General features: G+C 42.2%; 1 protein-coding gene across 3 annotated transcripts in view; it reads left to right on the top strand.

Annotated features, from left to right (window-relative positions):
• ASNS (asparagine synthetase (glutamine-hydrolyzing)) overlaps nucleotides 1–12,573 on the top strand; it is a 112,171-nt gene that overhangs the window by 17,465 nt on the left and 82,133 nt on the right. The window lies entirely within an intron of this gene.

The raw sequence follows: 12,573 nt of genomic DNA, 5'->3' as shown, positions 1-12,573 counted from the left end.
TGCTCTCTGTCTGTCTCTCTCTTTATATATATTAAAATGTGTATTTGGCTTATATTCTGATTTATGTTTGCTCTATTTTTGCTTTTCTTTGCTCTGCCCTTCCTCCATTCACTTTCTGTCCAGTCTCACCTCCTAGGCCAGACTCGGACTAGTCCAGATTGCAGCTTCTCTCAGCTCCTGGCTAGCTCTAATGTTAGCTCCTCTTGATCCAAGGCTGGAAGCAGGAGTGGGAGTTATCCACCCCCTGCGTGTCCAGAAGTAGAGCTTGCTATTAATTTATTTTTTAATATTTCTATATTGCTTGCTTCAAAAGAGATCGTAGTGCTTTACAGTAAAACAATTCATCATTAAAAAGACATACTCTGAAGGGAACCAAGATGGCTGACCTGTAAGATGTGGCAGAGGAGCTCTCGGGTTGCGTAGTACCTTTTGAGGATTTCCTGCAGTGCTTTTTCTGCGTTTGTATCACTTGGAGGGATGCCACATACTAAGCGTAAAGCTAAGCTTAAAAATATTTCTTTAGAAAAAGTTGACGATTCCCAACAAGCAAGAATCGAGAGTTTTTTCGCCTCAACACCAAGATACCGGAAGCGAGGGCCGCTGAGGGTGAGACCTTGGAGCTTGGGTCGAGTCCGATGGCCGAGGCGATCTCGCTGAGCCCGGGGGCTCCGATGACTCCTTCTCCGCCCCGGGGACGAGGGGGGTCTGAAGGAGAAAAACTGCCGAGCCCTGTGGGGGAAGAAAGGAGGCGGCTGGATCCCATAGACCCCGGGGTTGAAAGTGGAGGAAGGCAGTCTGATATGGGCGAGAGTACTCCTATCGGAGGAATGACTCTCTCCCCTTGTACCCCCACCAAGGCTCCACCGGAATCAACCACCGAAGACACACAAGAAGCAGAGGTAAAAATTATTCCTGGAACTGTCTTTGCATTAAGAAAGCCTCAAGTTGTCACGCTAGAGTCTGTATGGAGTGCCTTAACATCTATTGAAACTGCTATAACATCTTTAACCAAGGCTTTTTTAGATTTGAATAAGAAAGAAATGAATACTGAGAAGATTACAAAACTCCAGCAAGGAAGGATTGAGAAAATTGAAACCAAAGTAATATCTATGGAGAAGGTTCAAACTAATTTAATCAAATCTGAGAATATGATGGAAAAGAAATTTGAGTTTGTTGAAAATTCTTTAAGATTTATGAATCTAAGAGTAGTAAATTTTCCGATTTTGGAAAAAATTTCCCCTATTGAATCATTTAAGGATTACTTGTTGGAGGTTCTTAAACTTCCTAAGGAATTAATGCCTGTAATTACTAAAGCGTTTATCATCTCGCGGAAGCCATTAGGAGCAGAAGATATGGATGGATGGGAACAACAGTCTATGAATTTAACTGAAATTATTGAACTTTCATCTCAGACAGAGATTAAAGTAAGAGGAACTTTACTCGTCTCTTTCGCCTTTGAGCATGACAGGAATATGGTCCTAAAGTTTTTCTTTAGAAATAGAACAGATAAATATTACGGACAGAATATTTGGATATATCCTGACATTGTAAAAGCTACTCAGGAGCGCAGGAAGGTATTCCTACGTATGAGACCAGAGGTGATAAATCGTGGGGCAACTATGATATTGAAATATCCTTGTAGATGCGTTCTGAAATATCAAAAGGAAACATACATATTTCTAGAACCGGGACAATTAAGGGGCTTCTTGGATGGTAAATCTGAAAGTGTGTAAAAACTTGGTAATGTCTTGTTCTTACAGGGAAGCTGTTATATTAGTTGATTGAAATACTTAATTTAGCTCCAATTTCCTTAATCTTGGTTCCCAACATGTTTCCTTAATACGAGAGATATAAATATAAATTTACCTTTATGTTTACCTTCAATTATAATTTGTTATGATCTCTTGAATTCCTAATTATGGATATTGTATTATATTCTGAAAATGCAAAATTAAAAATTAAAAAAAAAAAAAAAGACATACTCTTCATATCAATGACTAACAAAAACATTTCAGCTGTAAAGAGAAAAACCATGCCATCATCAAAAGAGAAAGTACTTCTCTCAAAAACAAGGTGACGGTGAGACAGTATTAATATTCTTCTAATTAACAGTTCATTCTTCAGTTTGCATTCACTGTAGCCAGGCTCCAAGATATTCTGGAAATCCAGGTGGCTTTGAATGTATTCTGGCCATGTATAACTTTTTTTTTACTAAGGGGGCTGGTCAGATTTTGAATTTTTACACCAGAAAATTTCCATACAGTCCCTAAAATGTTTGCACATATTGCAGCTTTGAAAAACAAAAATCTTGGATTTGTAATCGGACTGTTTTGTGCAACAGTTTTTACTACCTTTTATTATTTTGTCTGTCAGGATATAGTGGCATTTCCTTTTTTATATTAGTTGCTTTGCTGGATGCAGAGCATATCAGAAGCTGACTGCAGTACCGGACTACTTGCCAGGGCTCCCAGAGAGTCATGAGTGACAGAATAGTCAGTTCTGAAAAATACATTGCAAAATCTGTAAGTATCATGCTATTCACACAAACACTGAAGAAGAAGCCTTAAGGGAAGAACTAGAATCCTTAAAATACAACAAGAGACTGAAATTGGCAAAAATAAGAATGCCACAGAAAAAAAACCCCATTGTCAGGTGGATGAAATATCAGGCGCTTAAAAAACGTGCATCCAAAGTGGATGCATGTTTTTTGAAAGCGTGCACATCCACCTCTCCCTCACTTTCGATGCAATGCACAAATGAGCTGCTGCACTAAAAGGGACATGCAATAGATAATTGGTGCGTCCCTAGCACTGTGCACCAGGCACCCAGGAGAAGTGGCTGTTCGTCCACAACAGCCTGGCCAGAGCTCCATCCCCGCCCCCAGCAGGACTGTTCCTGATTGGTCCTTTCACTGACAAGTGTCAGTGAAAGGGACCAAACCCCTTTCAGGACAGCCTTCTGAAAGGGGATTGGTTCTTTCACCAATGTGACAGTGAATGGACCGATCGGCAGTGAGTGAAGCAGTGAATAAATTAATATTAAGTGCCCCGTGTATGCAGGTTACCAAAATGGACGCTCAATTTATGAGTGTCCGTTTTATCCTGCAGCAGCTAATTTACTGGCACAGTATGTCCACACAATATACATGGCCCTGAGCCTATATATTGTACACCCTTTTTTTTTTTTTTTTTTTTTTACATCAAGATTATTTTTTGCATGGTACTACTTTCTCTGGTTCTTTCTGCTTAGTATCGCGACGATACTAAGCAGGAGGAACTAAGGAGGAACCACAGAAAAGCAGTTTTATTTGTTTTTAAGTTGAGCCCTTCACATGCAGGAAGACTTCATGCCTGCTTCAGGCAGGCGCAAAATTTGACAGGTTAAAAAGTGTGCCTCGGGCGCACAGGGATTTTTGTGCATCGCGGGGTATTAGCTAATAGCCTCATCTACATGGAATTTTCATGTGAGGAGCGTTTATGAAGCTAATCGCGAGTTCGGATTTAGGATCCATTTTCAGAAATGATTTAAACATTTAGATGTATGTAAAGAGATTTATGATCTGGATCCATTTTTTGGTTTTGGGAATGTGCAATTTTATTGTTGGTAATAAATGATTAGTAATGTATGTACATTGTTAATTTAGGTGCAAGTTGTTTTTAAATTAGTAATGGGGATGAATGGTTGTATGAATGTGTTAGTTTAGTTTTTAGAGAGCCTGGAGAGAGAGAATTCTGCTAAACTAAGTTGTATTACTACTTTTGTTTGTTGAACCATAAAAAATAGCAAAGCTGCTTTAGTTTTTCTTGTCACGGTAAAGAAGTTTATGAAAGAATTTTGCCAGAGGCCAACAAAATCTGTTCTCTAGTTACCCCAAGACTGCTTAAAGTGCCATATAGTGTGCTAGAAGTTGGATTTATGTAGTAAGCCTTGCACACTCAGAGAAACCATGCCTCGCTGCAGTGCCAGGCAAAAGTTTAATTTTACAGCAGCTAAGGATGATAGCTTTGCATGGAGTGAGGGATTTATATCTATAGTGAATCAGTGCCAAACAGACAGGTTTTGTTTTATTTTTCCTGTTAGGAGAAAGAAAGTTGTTTCAGTGTTGTAGAACAGGACAGAGCCCGTCAGCAAACTTTTGTGGTACCAGAGCCATTAGGCTTGTATGGAGCGAGCCACACAGGCCCTCACTGAAGGGTAGCAGAAAACCTGTGTGTGTGTGTGTGTGTGTGGGGGGGGGGGGGGGGTGCACACTCTGACTGAGAATTTGGCCAGCAGCTGGTATTGGTGAGCCAACAGCAGATGATACTAAACCATTTGGAACAAGCAATGCAATCCACAATGATGTAGGCATGCCATCCATCTCCTTTTCTGTGTGAGATGAAGGAGGGGAAAGACCTGGATGTGTTCTTGAAGAATTTTGGAAAAACTGCCCACCTGAGGGGTTGGCCAGAAGCTAGCTGGCCCACATACCTAGCAAATCTCACCAGCAAAAGACAAGTGGTCATTCACAATGGGAGAACCAACTATTCTGCTGTCAAAACCACCATACTGAAAAGAGCGGGTTATATGATGGAGACCTACCAGCAGCAGTTCCGAAGTAGTACCCTACAGCCTGGGAAACTCCATGCAGCCTTTTTCATTGGCTAAAAGATGCCTGATGGAAATGGCTACAACCAGTGGTGAAGTCAAGCCTCGGGGTAGCCAGTTAGGTCCTTTTGGAGCAGTTTGGGGATGGGCTTGACCAGCCTATTCAGAACAGGGTGTGTGGACACCCAGGGCTCATCCTATAGAAAGCATTGAAAGTCGCAGATGCCTTCTATCAGGATCAGCTGATGTCAGAAGTAGTACGGACACTGGAAAGACAGCCCACACAGGCTTCCTGTTGTGGCAGTGTGAATACTTGACCCCCCAACAACAGTCCCTGGAGTAGGACACTTCTGCCTCCATACTCAGAGCACAGCCATCAGGCTCCTCTGCAGGTTTCAACTGTGGGAAGTGAGGCCACATAGCCAGGGACTGACCCTACGAAGGGAGCGAACCAATGGAAGTCAGTATTGTTTCCCAACCAGCACCGAAGACTAAAGTACTTAATAGCAAAGGAAAATCTTTCAAGGGAGGATGATCACCAGTTTGGAAAGTGGATGTGAATGTGTCAGGAAAATGGGCTCAATATGAGCGTCAATTGTCTTGCCCACAGTTGATTTATACGCACAATATGCACACACAATAGCATAGCCCTGGAGCGTGTATCTTGTGCGTGTACATTATGCACCCAGAAATTATTTTTGGGGTTATCGGCCCATTACATTTTCCTTTAATTTTCATCGCCGCAAACAGTAGATCTTAGTATTGCAATGATACTAAATAGGAGGAACCAACAGTATTTTTGTTTTTGTCATGCGCCCTTGGCTTGCAGTATGACATCACCTGCTCCAGGGCTGGCGTTACATTTTCCTCGTTAAAAAGGGTATGTTGGGCAACCAGCATTTTTCTGCATCAGGGGAGGATAATAGATAATAGCCTCATCCACATGGCATTTACTTGTGATGAGCGCTATTAGCTATGCATTTGGACACGCTAATCCCCTTTTTGCATTGGGTGTTAGTCTAGTGCATCCAAAGCGCATGTCTGACTGTGCATTAACCTGTATGCTAGACTGAAAGTACTTTATTGCATCTGCTCCAATTTTCCAAAATTCCCTTTTAGTTATAAAAGGTGTTTTTGTATTAAGTGTGTATTCTCTAAAGAATCCTGTAGCCTTAGCAGAGGATATTAAACATCTCTTTTGTAATAAACATGACTAAAGGATAGCTGATATGTGTCTATAATTTGACTGGACTGTACTTAGGCTGCTGATAGAAGTAATCTTGTAATGAATCATTGGGGTCTAGAAAAGCACAGTATATTTATGAGATCTTCTGTCTTTTTTGTTTCTGTTGAATGTACTCTCAGAGCTGGAATGTGTGGCATAGAGGAATAGCCTAGTGGTTAGAGCAGTAGGCTGGAAACCAGTATTTAAATCTTACTGCAACTTCCTTGTACATTGGGCAAGTTACTTCACCTTCCATTGCTTCGGGTACAAACTTAAGTCCAGATTTATGAAGGCTTTTCTCCTTTTCTGTGTCTAGTTTAGGAAATTAAGCCCTTAATCTATTAAAATCAAGCCCTTAGTCTATTAAAATCCCGCGTACTCTTGTTCGCGCCTGGTGTGTGAACAAAAGTACGCATGTGCGCAGATTTATAAAATCTGCCCCCAAATGTGCAACTCCTGCCCCAATGTTTTTGGGTCTGTAGGTGCTTACGTGAGAGATCCTGGACCAGGGCTATACCTGTATTCCTGGGTTCTTCCCGCATAGGGGGGAAGAGTCGGTCTTTGAAGGCTTTTAAGGCTTTTTCTTCCTGGACTTCCACTGCACCCTGACCAGTAAAAACACACTCCACCCTGTAGCTGCTGTTCGAAAATAAAATCCTTTCCTGGTGCTTTAATTAGCAAGAAAATAAAAATCAAATGGTTTAGTGCACAGTTGGTACAGAAAAATAAAGTCCAGAAAGAAATCATGGTTGGGGCAGTAGCACTGCCGACAGGTAGATACACTGGGTCAGGAACACTCTCCTTGGGCACTTCCTTGGTACCTTCTCCTCTGGATGCAGCTCTCTCTTTCCCTCTTCCAAAAAGCTAAAGCAGATGAGTCTCTGGCCGATTCCTTTTTTTCAGACAGTAACTCTTGGGATCTTTCTCCTGTTCGGTGATCCTCCTCCTGACCCCCACAAATGGCAAGCTTCTTTCTTTAACTTCGGAAGAAATTCTTAGACAGAATTAGATTGGCAGTCAAGCCTTGTCTTCTTAGAGGCATTTGTTTTCTTTTATCTTTAGAATATCTCAGGAACCAACTCTTGGACCCCAAGAAAAGACCTCCCTAGTCCTTGGAGGTCTGGACCCAGAATAGGAGTCAGGACTGGCAATCCCCTCCCCTTAAAGAGACCACCTTGAGTACCTCTTTTAGCCAGAGAGCTAAGCTTAGCCCGAAGAACACTGAACCCATGTGGTAATAGCAGTTTTGTTAAACTTATAATATCTTCCATGGAGAGTGTCAAACCTCTTCTACCACTCCTCCTTTACTTTCAACCTCGCCCTCGAGTCTGAGACTCAGAGGCATGCTTGTAAGGGACAGTTTTGGGACTCTCCTTACATATGTCCTTTAAAAATGTGTGACTGTTGAGGTTTATGATTTAAAATATACAATGATTTGCTTTTTTTTTTTTCATATATAGAGTTTTACACATTGATCCCTGGAACACTCATTGCTGTTCAAGACTGATTGCTTCCTGTTGAGATCACATTAGCCCCTCCCATTCTGCCAAGGGCCCACCCACATCAAACTGCATTGTTTGAGCTTACTGGAGGATCCATAAAAATATTGAAACACAAAGAGACTATGAAATGCACCTACTTTGTTACCCTCGAAGTATGCAGTTTTCAAACTTGCTCTTTAAAATAAAAGCCTTATCCTCTGTATACAGCTCAGTATACCAAAAGCACACACAGTCAATAGCAATGCCTGCCACCATCTGTAAATTCATTTTTTTTGTATATTCAGAGTGAAAGTTTTTTTTAAATTTATTTAAGTAACTCCTCTAATTCTCCAAAGATTAGCCATATTTGGAGCACTGTCGCAACTCTCACTTGGAATAGGATCTTATCGGTTCATTCACTGTATGCGTGAAATAATCTGAGAAATCCTAGTTAATGCAAACTAATCTGATCCGGTGTGTGTGGGAGATAGATTGTAATGCTCTTGCCTTTACTGCTGCCCAGGACTCTGTACTATTGAAGAATTAAAAAACCAAAAGATGTAGTATTTAGTCATTTATTTATTTAGATTTATATTCCACTTTTCACACTTTTTTTCAGCGCTTCAAAGTGGATTACATTCAGGTACTGCAGGTATTTCCCTATCCCCAGAGGACTCACAATCTAAGTTTGTACCTGAGGCAAAGAAGGGTAAAGTGACTTGCTGAAGGTCACAAGGAACAACAGCAGGACTAGTAGTAAAACGTATGTGTGTTTCAGAGGGAGAGTTAATGCCTGCTATGCGTACTTTTGAAATACTACACACTATGAGGGCAGTTTTCCAATAGACTATGTAGCCCTTTGTCCCACTAGCTAAGTGGGCTCAGAGGCTATCTGGGGAAGTTTTAGGACCACTTCCTGACTCATGCTCTCAGCTTTTTCTCCCAAGGTCTTCTGCAATAGTCCATCACAAAACATACAGGCCCACAGTGGCTGTTGTTCAAACTAAATCCTTTTTACTGAAACTTGATGGCAGGAATGCAATCATAAGTAGACCACTATTGACCAGTGCACTTCAATACAGAAGTAAAAGTCCAGAAGAAAAATCGGCCACTGTCACTAGAGAACCTGCATCCGCTGGTAGTAAGTACTCTTTACAAGGAGCGCTCCCTGGGTTCTTCCCCACTGGTGCCTGCAAAGTGGACACAAAATCCTGCTCCTCATTAGAGTCTGGGAACAAACAAATATGCAGGACAAAAAATGGGAGAGGGCAGGGCAGAATGTGGTATGAAAGAGCAAATATATCAGTGAGCAGTTCATTTCTGTACATAGTAAGAGCACTTTCCATAAAAGGTATACAAACCAGCTTTTTATCATTTCACTACAAGTCTCCTTTCCCAGCAATAAGAAACACCCAGAGTGCCACCAGGGTTTTTCTATTAACAAAATATGTTTCTTATTTATTTATTTTAGAAATTTTTATATACCGCGGCACGTTAAGAACATCACCTCGGTTTACAATAAACAATAATTCAGCAACAGGCTTTACATTCTAAAGAACATAGAACAAAACATGTATCCAAAAAAAAATTCCAGGTATGATAGAAAAACATATAATACAAATAAATAAGACTAATACAAAATTAAACAAGCCTAACTTGGGCAGTTAAATAGTAAGTAAGTATAAATAACTAGGAATTTTCAAACAATAGTAGCAAGGAGAGTCAATCTTGAATTCTAAATGTAGAGGGGTGTTGTATTTCAGGAGAAACGTATATAGATTACCGGGAGTTGCCGGTGGGAGTAATTATCGAAGTAGTGTGGATAGCAGAGATGGGAATGAGTGATTGGCAGTTCAGGTTAATAGATTTCCAGTTAAGGGTAAGCTTGTTTGAATAGCCATGTTTTGAGGTTTTGTTTAAACTTCTTATGGCAGGGCTCCTGGCGTAGGTCAGTGGGCATTTTGTTCCAAAAGTTGGTTCCTGCAATAGTAAATGAGCGTTCTCGCGTCGAAACATGTTTGATATGCTTGAGAGCGGGAGTTTGGAGTTTGGCTTGGTGGATAGTTCTTGTTGGTCTATTTGATTTGTGAAAAGTGACTGCTTCCCTCTCATAAGGTTGTGAAAACTCATCCTTTACACTTCAAAATAATGTCTCTGCCATCAAAGTAGCCTGCAAAGAAGCCATAAACATTTTAATGGCAGTATAGTATGGAAATTTGAATGTACAAAAAAACTTATTCAAATATCACAGCTATCCAGCAGATGGCAGTATTTGAAAATGAATGGGTGCAATTTTTTTTTTTTTTTTTAATGAAAAGTTAGGCCTGCTTCAAATAAGGAAGATAAACATCTGATAGCCCCTTGGGATATTTTAAACTAATGAGTCCTGGCACCATGCCACAAAGCAGGTATTTGCAGCATTTCTTCAGGAACACACATGCAGTTGATGGCACCCTTGCAGTTCAGTTTTACACAGCAGTGGTCTCTTTCATCAATGAGTCGTATCAGAGAGCTTTTGGTTATGCTATTCTCTGCTTTTATAGAGGGCAGCTTTCAAAAGTACCCAGGGAAAAGGGCCTGACTGAAAACGGCCTTGCTCAAATGTGGAGAAGAGTCTGCGCGGCTTCCATGGCACATGTTCGTTAAGTTGCATTACAAAGAGGCCTTGCTGTGTGTAAGATTAGGTCAGGAGTAGTATAGCGAGCGTGCAGGGCAATTCCAAACCTGTGCCTGCTCTTTAGCAGCAGGTGCAACGTAAACTATGCTCTTCTTGCAGGGAAACAATGCAAGAAGTTCTCCTAATGAGAATAGGTGCAATGTGTGCGGGCTAGAATGGCCTGGGTACATCACACACAACATAGGCTATTGAGAGCTGCCTCCCTCCCCCACTGAAAATACACAATAGTCACACACAACCTGGAAGAGTCCCATGCTGATTCTGAAACGCTTGTTTCAGCAACATTGTTTCAGACTACATCTGAAATACATATTGTCTTTACAGTACTTTCTTCCCATGTATTAGTGTCCCTCCCTTATAAGGGAGAGGTCAACAGAAAGAAGTCTTTAGAGGCCTTTTAAAAATATATTTTTATATGGAAAAGCGTTCTTCCTACTTCTGTCCCCTACCCCTCCTCGCCCTTTAAGAACAAGATCAAGGTTCCATCAAGCCCAGCATCCTGTTTCCAGCAGTGGCCAATCCAGATTACAAGTACCTGGCAAGTACCCAAACACTAAGGGGCAGATTTTCAAAGGCTACGCATGTAAGAGAAGCGCGTAACCCGAGAAAATCTGCCCCTGCGCGCGCGCCGAGCCTATTTTGCATAGGCTCAGCGGCGAGCGCAAGCCTCTGGATGTGCGTATGTCCCGGGACTTCGAAAAAGGGGCAGGAAGGGGGCGGGTCCGAGGGCGTGACGACGGTCTGAGGGTGGTCCGGGGGCGGTCCCGAGCCCTCCGGCACAGCGCCGGGGGATGGCACGCCAGCAGGCGTAACTTCTGAAACAAAGGTGTGGGTGGGGGGGGGGGGGATCTGGTTAGGGCTGGGGGGTAGGTTAGATAGGCGCAGGTTTTAAAATCTGCCCCTAAGTCTATCCCATGCTATTGATGCCAGTAATAGCAGTGGCTATTTTCTAAGTTAACTTGATTAATAGCAGGTAATGGACTTCTCCACCAAGAACTTATACAGACCTTTTTTAAACTCAGCTACACTAACAGCCCAATACAGTAAACTGCGCGGGAGAGCGGGCACTCCGAGGCGAGTGCCCGCTCTCCTGACCCGCGCCCAGGCCCCTCTCCTGGGAGCGCGATTCAGTATTTAAATTAGGGCCCGCACTAATATGGAGGCGCTAGGGACTCTAGCGGGTCCCTAGTGCCTCCTTATTGGCGGAAGCGATGGGTCTCAGTGGGTCTGACAGCCGACGCTTAATTTTACCGGCGTCGGTTGTCGACCTGCTGACAGCCACAGGTTCGGAAAACAGACGCCGGCAAAATTGTCCGTTTTCCAACCCGCGGGCTGCGGGCAGATTTTTTTTTTTTTTTAGATGATTTTTTATTTTGTTTATTTTTGGGGCCCCCGAATTAATATCGCTATGATATTAAGTTGGAGGGTGTACAGAAAAGCAATTTTTTTGCCCGGTGCCGGCCGAAATTCTGCCTTTTGCAGGAGTTAATTTCTGAAAGTAAAATGTGCGGCTTGGCCGCACATTTTGCTTTCTGTATTGCGGGTTACTACCTAATAGGCTCATCAACATGCATTTGCATGTGATGAGAGCTATTAGTTTCAGGGGGGTTGGCTGCGCGTTTTCCACGCGCTATTATTACCCCTTACTGTATAAGGGGTAATAATAGCTCGTCAAAGATGCGCAGCCAAATGGGAGCTAACAGTGCGCTCGGCCGAATGTACCGTTCTGTATTGGCCTGTAACTGCACTAACCACATCTGGCAACAAATTCCAGAGCTTAATTGTGCGTTGGGTGAAAGAATTTTCTCTGATTAGTTTTAAATGTGCCACATGCTAACTTCAAGGAGTGCCCCCTAGTCCTTCTATTATCTGAAAGTGTAAATAACCAATTCACATCTACCCGTTCTAGACCTCTCATGATTTTAAACACCTCTATCATATCCCCCCTCAGCCGTCTCTTCTCCAAGCTGAATAGTCCTAATCTCTTTAGTCTTTCCTCATAGGGGAGCTGTTCCATTCCCTTTATCATTTTGGTTGCCCTTCTCTGCACCTTCTTCATCATAACTATATCTTTTTTGAGATGCGGCGACCAGAATTGTACACAGTATTCAAGGTGCAGTCTCACCAAGGAGCGATACAGAGGCATTATGACATTTTCCGTTTATTCACTATTCCCTTTCTAATAATTCCTAACATTCTGTTTGCTTTTTTGACTGCTGCAGCACACTGAGCCGACGATTTTAAAGTATTATCCACTATGATGCCTAGATCTCTTTCCCGGGTGATAGTTCCTAACATGGAACCTAACATTTGCTGGCAGACTTGTCTGAAGTCTGCCAGCAAGACTAACCCCTGAAACTCTAGTCCTGAAGCATTATGGTTGATTTTCTTTAGAAATCCTGTAGAAAACTTTCTGTTGGTTAACACTGTGGCTAGTGAAATACCAGAATGTTATAGTAAAATGATCAAATGCCCACAAAGCCCTCTGAGAGACATACATGCCACATGAGTGACACACAGGCAGTTTTAAAAGGGAGGAATCAATCAGTAGGGAAGGTGTCTAGTACCAGTCCCCTATGGGTCAATTACCAGCAACTTGTTTT

The sequence above is a fragment of the Rhinatrema bivittatum genome, chromosome 2 (assembly GCF_901001135.1).
Source record: "Rhinatrema bivittatum chromosome 2, aRhiBiv1.1, whole genome shotgun sequence".
Lineage (NCBI taxonomy): Eukaryota > Metazoa > Chordata > Amphibia > Gymnophiona > Rhinatrematidae > Rhinatrema > Rhinatrema bivittatum.
Note: the sequence above shows the minus strand (reverse complement) of the source record. Positions and strands in the feature narration are given on the sequence as shown.